Source organism: Pagrus pagrus (assembly GCF_965226575.1).
Source record: "Pagrus pagrus genome assembly, chromosome: 3".
Lineage (NCBI taxonomy): Eukaryota > Metazoa > Chordata > Actinopteri > Spariformes > Sparidae > Pagrus > Pagrus pagrus.
Window position 1 is genome coordinate 24,887,211 of NC_140187.1, and position 6,860 is coordinate 24,894,070.

Genomic DNA, 6,860 nt, shown 5'->3' on the forward strand with positions numbered 1-6,860 from the left:
CATTAGTTGGTGCATTAAATTACCGCAGGCTGAATTTCTATTTGTCTTTGAATAAAAGTCTGTAGCACTGCTGACATTATCAGAGTAACAATGCACCAATCAGTTCCTCATATGTTCTCTTTGATAAATAGTTTTGGAAAGAAGTATTGGAGAGTTTGACCTCTATAAGCCCCAAACAAGTATTTAAATGAAAACATTTCAGAAGTCCAGAGGGGAAATCACTTAGAAACAATCCAAAGACGTGTGAAACGTGACAACCCGGGGGCCTTTTGTAAGAGGTCACCAGCCAAATAGGTTGGGAGCCACTGGTTTAATATTCGACCATGCATTGTATTTTATGCAATTTGTCTGTAAATTCTTGATCTAGAAAGTAGCGGTCAAATAAATGCGATGGAATAAAACTACAATATTTCCATCTGGAATGAAAGGAAGTAAAAAAGAGAAGAATCTCAAAATGTCACACATTTTTGGGCCACATGCAGCACGAACAAGCTGAAACCACCTCTTGACATGGCAAATAATCAGTGCTTTGAGAGTGGTGAGGTTGAACAGAAACAGTTTGTTCCTGATGAGAACAGCAGAGTCAGGTCATATTCTCTGGTTGTCTGATAATCCACCTGAGCCTGGCTGTACAACATTTTATTATTAGAGCAAGATAAGTATTCAAATATAAGAATATAGTGGTTATCTGACCTGAGGCCAGCAGCAGGTGAGACCTTGAGCTGCACTGAAAACTGTCTCACCTTTTCCTGACCTTGCACAACTCCCAATCACCACTGTGTTCTCTCTAAACAAACACAGACACACACACACACACACACTCCCCTACACTCCACACAGTCACACACATAAATATCTGCTGCTGTGTCAGTTCGCGGGGCTTGCAACCTGATTCTTCGGTTCTAGAAGGCAGCAAAGCTCTAGCCACTTCCCACCTACCTGTCAGTGATAAAACATGGCTGATTCCCGTGTCGTCACAGGTCAGCGCTCAGAGAAGCACCACAGATTCAGTTTCACCGCCTCGAGTCTCTGTCCACTCCCCAACCACTCTGCTCCTACTTCAGATGATGACACCGTGTGAGAGAGAAGGCTGTCTCTTCATTTTGAGAGGGGATTCTCCAAGAATAATTCCCTGTCGGACATTCAATTTGCTATCTGACTGCAGGACCGAATGAATTATTTATACTCAACGCCATTTCATAAAAAATACAGTAAACTTTTTTTATCTGCCATCTTTGCCATATTCTTGGATCTGCTGCAGGGACTTTTAAAGCAGTCTACCGCCTTCTGTGACGTATATAGAGTGGAAGAACTTAACATTCCCGTCAGAGACCAGTTTTAATTATTCAGTCTGAAGATAAGGAAAGATAAAGGAATAATAGGGTATATTTTTCAAACAATAGATGATGAGCTATTTTTTTATTAGCAGAGATCACCCAGTCACGAGGAAAGCGGGATGCACACGTGAGACAATCATCTTCCACATTAGAGCATGTCCTACATCATTAAGGACATTTATTCCCCTGTGACTGTGTGCGTGGCTGCTTAGTAAATAGAAAGACATCTCATATACTCTCGCCACTGAAACAAAGTCGTTTTTTTGTACGTCTTGGGAGTATTTTTCAAATGTTCACTGAGTGTCAGGGGTCGCGGACGGTATTGTTGCACCTGGGCAGGGGCTGACAGTGGACAGTACAAAAATGCCTGATAATGCAATAAAATCAATGATCATGTCAGTGCGGTGTATGAGTTAAGGTTCACATTAGTGTACAATGGCTTAGTTTGAAAAAAAAAAAAAAAGGTTGTATCTAATCAAGGGTTTAAAGCAGCACCCGGCCAGCATGCTAAGTGACCCAAATCCAACTCACACATGATGTTGCGTGACCGACAGATGCATGCAGGGTCCGGCTTACATGCTAAATGTTAACATGCCTGCTGTGGATGCTCCAGCGGTGGCGTCTGTGTTCACTGAGGATTGGAACTTAAACCTTCAGTGAGGTGTGTAAGGCCTTTAAGCCGTTTTTCTGAAAATAATCTCACAGTCACATTGTGACTGCAGAGTCTCATTTCGCTCAAAAACTTTGAGGAGGGCAGTGGAACAAAGAGGATAAGTGGACTGCTTATTGAAGTGGGACAGAGAGGCTGAATGGATTGATTAGATTATTCTTTGAGAATGAAAGAGCAGAGAAGTTAAGCCAAGCGCAGATTGCGGAGGACTTCACGCCACATGAGACTCACAGAATGACGTACAAGCAGGTGATAACCAAAAAAGCACACTTTTGTTTTTTGTATCTCTCTCTCCACAAGATAACTGGAATCGATGCAACGTGATCGCAGGATTTTGAGAGTCTATCTTGCCAGGATTCAGAGCGTCATATGAGGAACTCATGGCAGTATTTTTAGTGTTTCTTCATTGAATGGAAAAGGTGTTTTTGCTCTTCTGCCAACTGGCTTCAAGGGTTTTATTTACCGACAGGCTCAACTCTCGCTCTTCTACTGTTGATCTAATTGGTTGAAGTTAATTAGTTTGTCCATTCACCTGATGTATTTTTTCTAAGGTAATTGCTCCTTTTCCTAAGAGTTTCGAAGGACAACTTCCCACATGCTTTTGAGTGAACACTATCCCTCGACAGCATCACTGTCGCAGACGCACAGGCAGCCAGGTAACTTAACAAAAGGCGAACTTTATTAACGTAAAGCTGAAGTCCAATAAATCCAAAATCCAAAAATGTGGCAGCAAAAGGCACAAAACAAAACAGGAGACAATCAAGAAACAAAATCAAACAAAGTACAAACCAGAAATAATGCGAGGAATCAGGAACCAAAAGACACCCACAGGACCACAAGGGCAAAACAGAACGGCAACAGGAGACGCACGACAAACAGAACAGACAAACTGACAGAGAGAAGGGACGACAAGGACATAAATACACAGCGGGTGATTAACTAACGGAACGCAGGTGAGGAGTGGAAAGGGAGGGAAAACACACAAAGGGATGAACTGAAAAGTAAACAAGACATGAGGACAGAACTTTAAAATACAACAGGAAATAACTAAACCTCAAACTCAAACCATGACAGTCAGATTAGATTACATTCTAACTGACGGACTTTTTACTTTTAACTGAGTAAATTTTTACACCAGTACCAGTACAATATTCTCGTGCTTTCCATCCCTAAGTATCTGTATGTAAGTGGGCAAATCGATCAGGAAATGTGTTGTTTGTCCGTGGATTCAAACTTGATAGTAATTACCCGATGACTAGGGGAGCCAGAGGAAACAGGATACAATTTGATTGTCAACCTCCCACATCTACAAACTGCACGTTCGGTTGTGTCAGTGCCTTATATAATGATGATGACACCCACATTGGTCCTATGGCACTGAAAGGCAATTAGCAACAAGCAGGGAAGTATCTCAGATTATAATTGCACGCATGCAGGCAGCATAACCTGCAGACTAATCAGCCTTTTGATTAAAACGGCATTCGAAACAATCAGTGTCTGAATGTGCGTTTGGCAAGACGTTTTTTACATGTCTGTTCCTGTAACCTTCTCTATACATCTCTGGAGGATAGAGCGCAGACGTTGACTTACTTTATGTTGTTCTGATTTAGAGTGATTGTTGTGGAGCAGCTGTACAGCTGTGGTCCAGCACACAAACGGCTGGCTCTCTGACAGATGCAGAGAATGAAGAAAACATCAAAAGCAGCATCTGTTCACCTCATCTCAGAGTCCCACGCTGAACCAGGAGACAGTGTTTCTGAAGCTTTCACAGACATGTTTGCACAAATTCGCCAAGCTCTTTGTTATCAGCACTGCCTCACAAAAGCGGGGTTGAAAGCTTAACAGTCCAATGGCAGCATGTTGCACTGAATAAGCCGCTAATGCCCTGTGATGCATACAGTACATGTTACTGGCATCATTGTCAACCTGTTTCTGTCGAGAGCGATAATGCAGGACATTAACCAACGTGCTCTTTATTGTGAACAACTCACTGAAATATGTTTCTATGGTGTGAAATCACTGATATCAAACTGAGGTGATGTGACTGCATTCATAGCCACTTCCGGGACGCTGCTGAAACACAGGATTTGTCCGGAACAGTCGCAATCTGTATCACAGGCATGACATGGCTGGTGGAGGGCGCACACAAAACAGCAGCATGAATGAAGTAAAGGCAGAGAGACAATCAGATTGATGTGAGCAGCTGATATCAATTGGCGTCCCCACATAATGACAGGCAATTATGTGTGAGAGGATTAAATGAAAGGATGGTACATGAAAAATAAATGAAGGACTGAGCATGCAAAAGAGTAGTTCAGCTGTAAATGGTGTAGAGGTAGAGGAGAAAAATAAGGAGAAGCCGCATTGAAAGGGTGAAATCATGGATACTGCAACTGCAGGCCTGGTGTGTCACGGCCTTAACGCCTCTTTCCACATACGTATGTGCACAGAGGTGAGTTAATCGGAAGTCCATTGGGAATCTCCTTGATATCCAATGTGCCTGCGAAACTCCTCGCGTGTGTAATGTTCCGTACCGAATTTGCCTCGAGTATGTTCAAAAAATGTAACTTTTGCCGAGAGACAGTATGACAGTGTGCTAGCTTAGCTAACAGGCTGCTAACTAGCTAACACTATTGGTCCTGTTCTTGTCCCTGTAGTGCTCCAACCTCATTTTCCCCACGACAGGGTGGCGAAAAACAGACAGAATTTAACCTTTCACCCATGGCCAAACTAGAGTCTATCCATATACGGATATTGAGATATGGATCTACTCACACAAGTCACATACGTATGTGAAAACTAGGAGTTGATTTTCATCACTGCTGACACCTAAATGACAAGATGGATTGATTCAATAGAATCATAATAATACTTTAAATTGTAGAAAGAAGTCACCATCCTTTCAACTTACAGACAATCAAAGTGTTGTCCGTTCTTCCCCCCATTATTACTACCTGGAGTGCACCCCAGGACTTAATTCTGTAGTAAGGGTTCTCTCTCATGACATACACTGTGAGTCTGCACATCATCTGTTAGGACCTTTATGTACGTCATAGCACTGCAGCCTACTCAACAGCAGTTGGAGCTTGCTTTAAATGTGTTCACTGAACTCCTGATTCCTGATCCATAACTTGTTTCATGTTTAAAGTCTTCCCACACACTGCTTGCAGCTGGATTATACAATGATAGATATTTTTTTGCACAATGCAAAGAAATATTGCAGCTATCATTGCTGGAGCACCATCAGTTAAGATGGAGATGAGCTTCAAAAGGAGCAACTGGCTCTTTTAAACAAAATCAACAAAAGTGTGGGAAATATATGTGCACCATTTTGAAATGCAGCCCCTAATTCCTTCCTTGGTTCAAGATGTTATATGTATTAACAACAATGTTTAAACCCAGATAAATCCACTAGTTTACTCAAGGTGACTGTGTATACTTTCACGTTATGGAAGTCGGCGAACAAGACAAAACTTAAGATGAATAAAACTTTAAAACATTTCCTTATCTGTGAACATTTGTGCCTGAGTCACATCAGATAGATTTTCATCAGCAGTGGTGGTTGTTTAATGGCATATACATCAACAGTGAAGGAAAGGAACATATGTGTTTATTTGCATTACTCATGTGGTGTTTATCCGCCGCAAACATTGTGTCTGTGTGGTTCAATTCAGTTCAACTCTCAGTGAATTCAGTAACCTACTCACCAGAGCCTCTTGCTTCCCTCTCTTCTTTTCCCCTCTACTTTTTGTAACGTTACGTTCACGAAGTAAAGCATATTTCCCCTCCAGCTGCAGTCGGCAGTCAACATAACAGTATATAAACACCCGAACACGGAGGTCAGTTCAGCAGAGTGAAGATAAATGCACTTTTTAATCCCAAAAGTTTCAAAGTAATCTCTGAGCTTTCCTCCTGTTGGTAAATGGTTACGGATCAGAGCAGAATCCAAAGTGACTCTGGGTGTTTATTCTCCAGAGGGTCTGGCTCCTGTCCAGAATCTCTAGCCGGCTGTAAGCAGCTGAACAGCGGCTCCTGCAAAACGACAAGAAAAGGCTGCTGAAACACTTTGAGAACATAAATCAATGCCTTTATGATTAACAGAGTGTAGTAGCAGTCTTTCGTAAAGCACAATCATGAGGATGATATTTGTGGTTTTGAATGAAATATCTCAACTACAATTGACCATATTCACGCTGCGGCCATTTTCCTCTTACATCACGCTCAGCTCAAATATTGTACTGCTGTGTTCCAGGCTGCAAGTCCTGTAAACATGGGGAATCTGACAAATAGTTATCATTTAATGGCTTCCTTATTGATCAGCGACTGAAAAGATGATGGATAGTGAAAATAGGTAAAATAAATATGGCCCGAGGTTCACCAAGCCATATTTCAAGGTAAAAACATATTTGAGAACCGATTTGCTTCTGTTAGACAACAACTAACGTTAGCATTCAACCACTTCCCATCTAACAATATTGTTGATAGTGTTACACAATACAAAAAAGGCATTAATTAATTCTAACAAATCAAAGGACATTTTGGAAAGCCTGTTAATAAGACGCACTGGATGTAGCCGGTGGCTGAATGCTAACACAAATGGGTTATCAAATATGTTATTTTACCTTGAAACATGGCCCAGTGTCAATCCAGATTTTGACTCTCCATCATCTTTCCAGCTGCAAATCAATCGGGCAGCGGTGAAATGATAGTGATTAGTCAGATTCACTACGTTGGTACAACTTGGAACCTGGAACACAGGTTACATTATCACAGCATTTGAGCTTCCCAGAGGAAAACGTGAATATGGTCTTTTGGATTGATTGCTATTTGGTGCACACCTTCATGTAATTTTA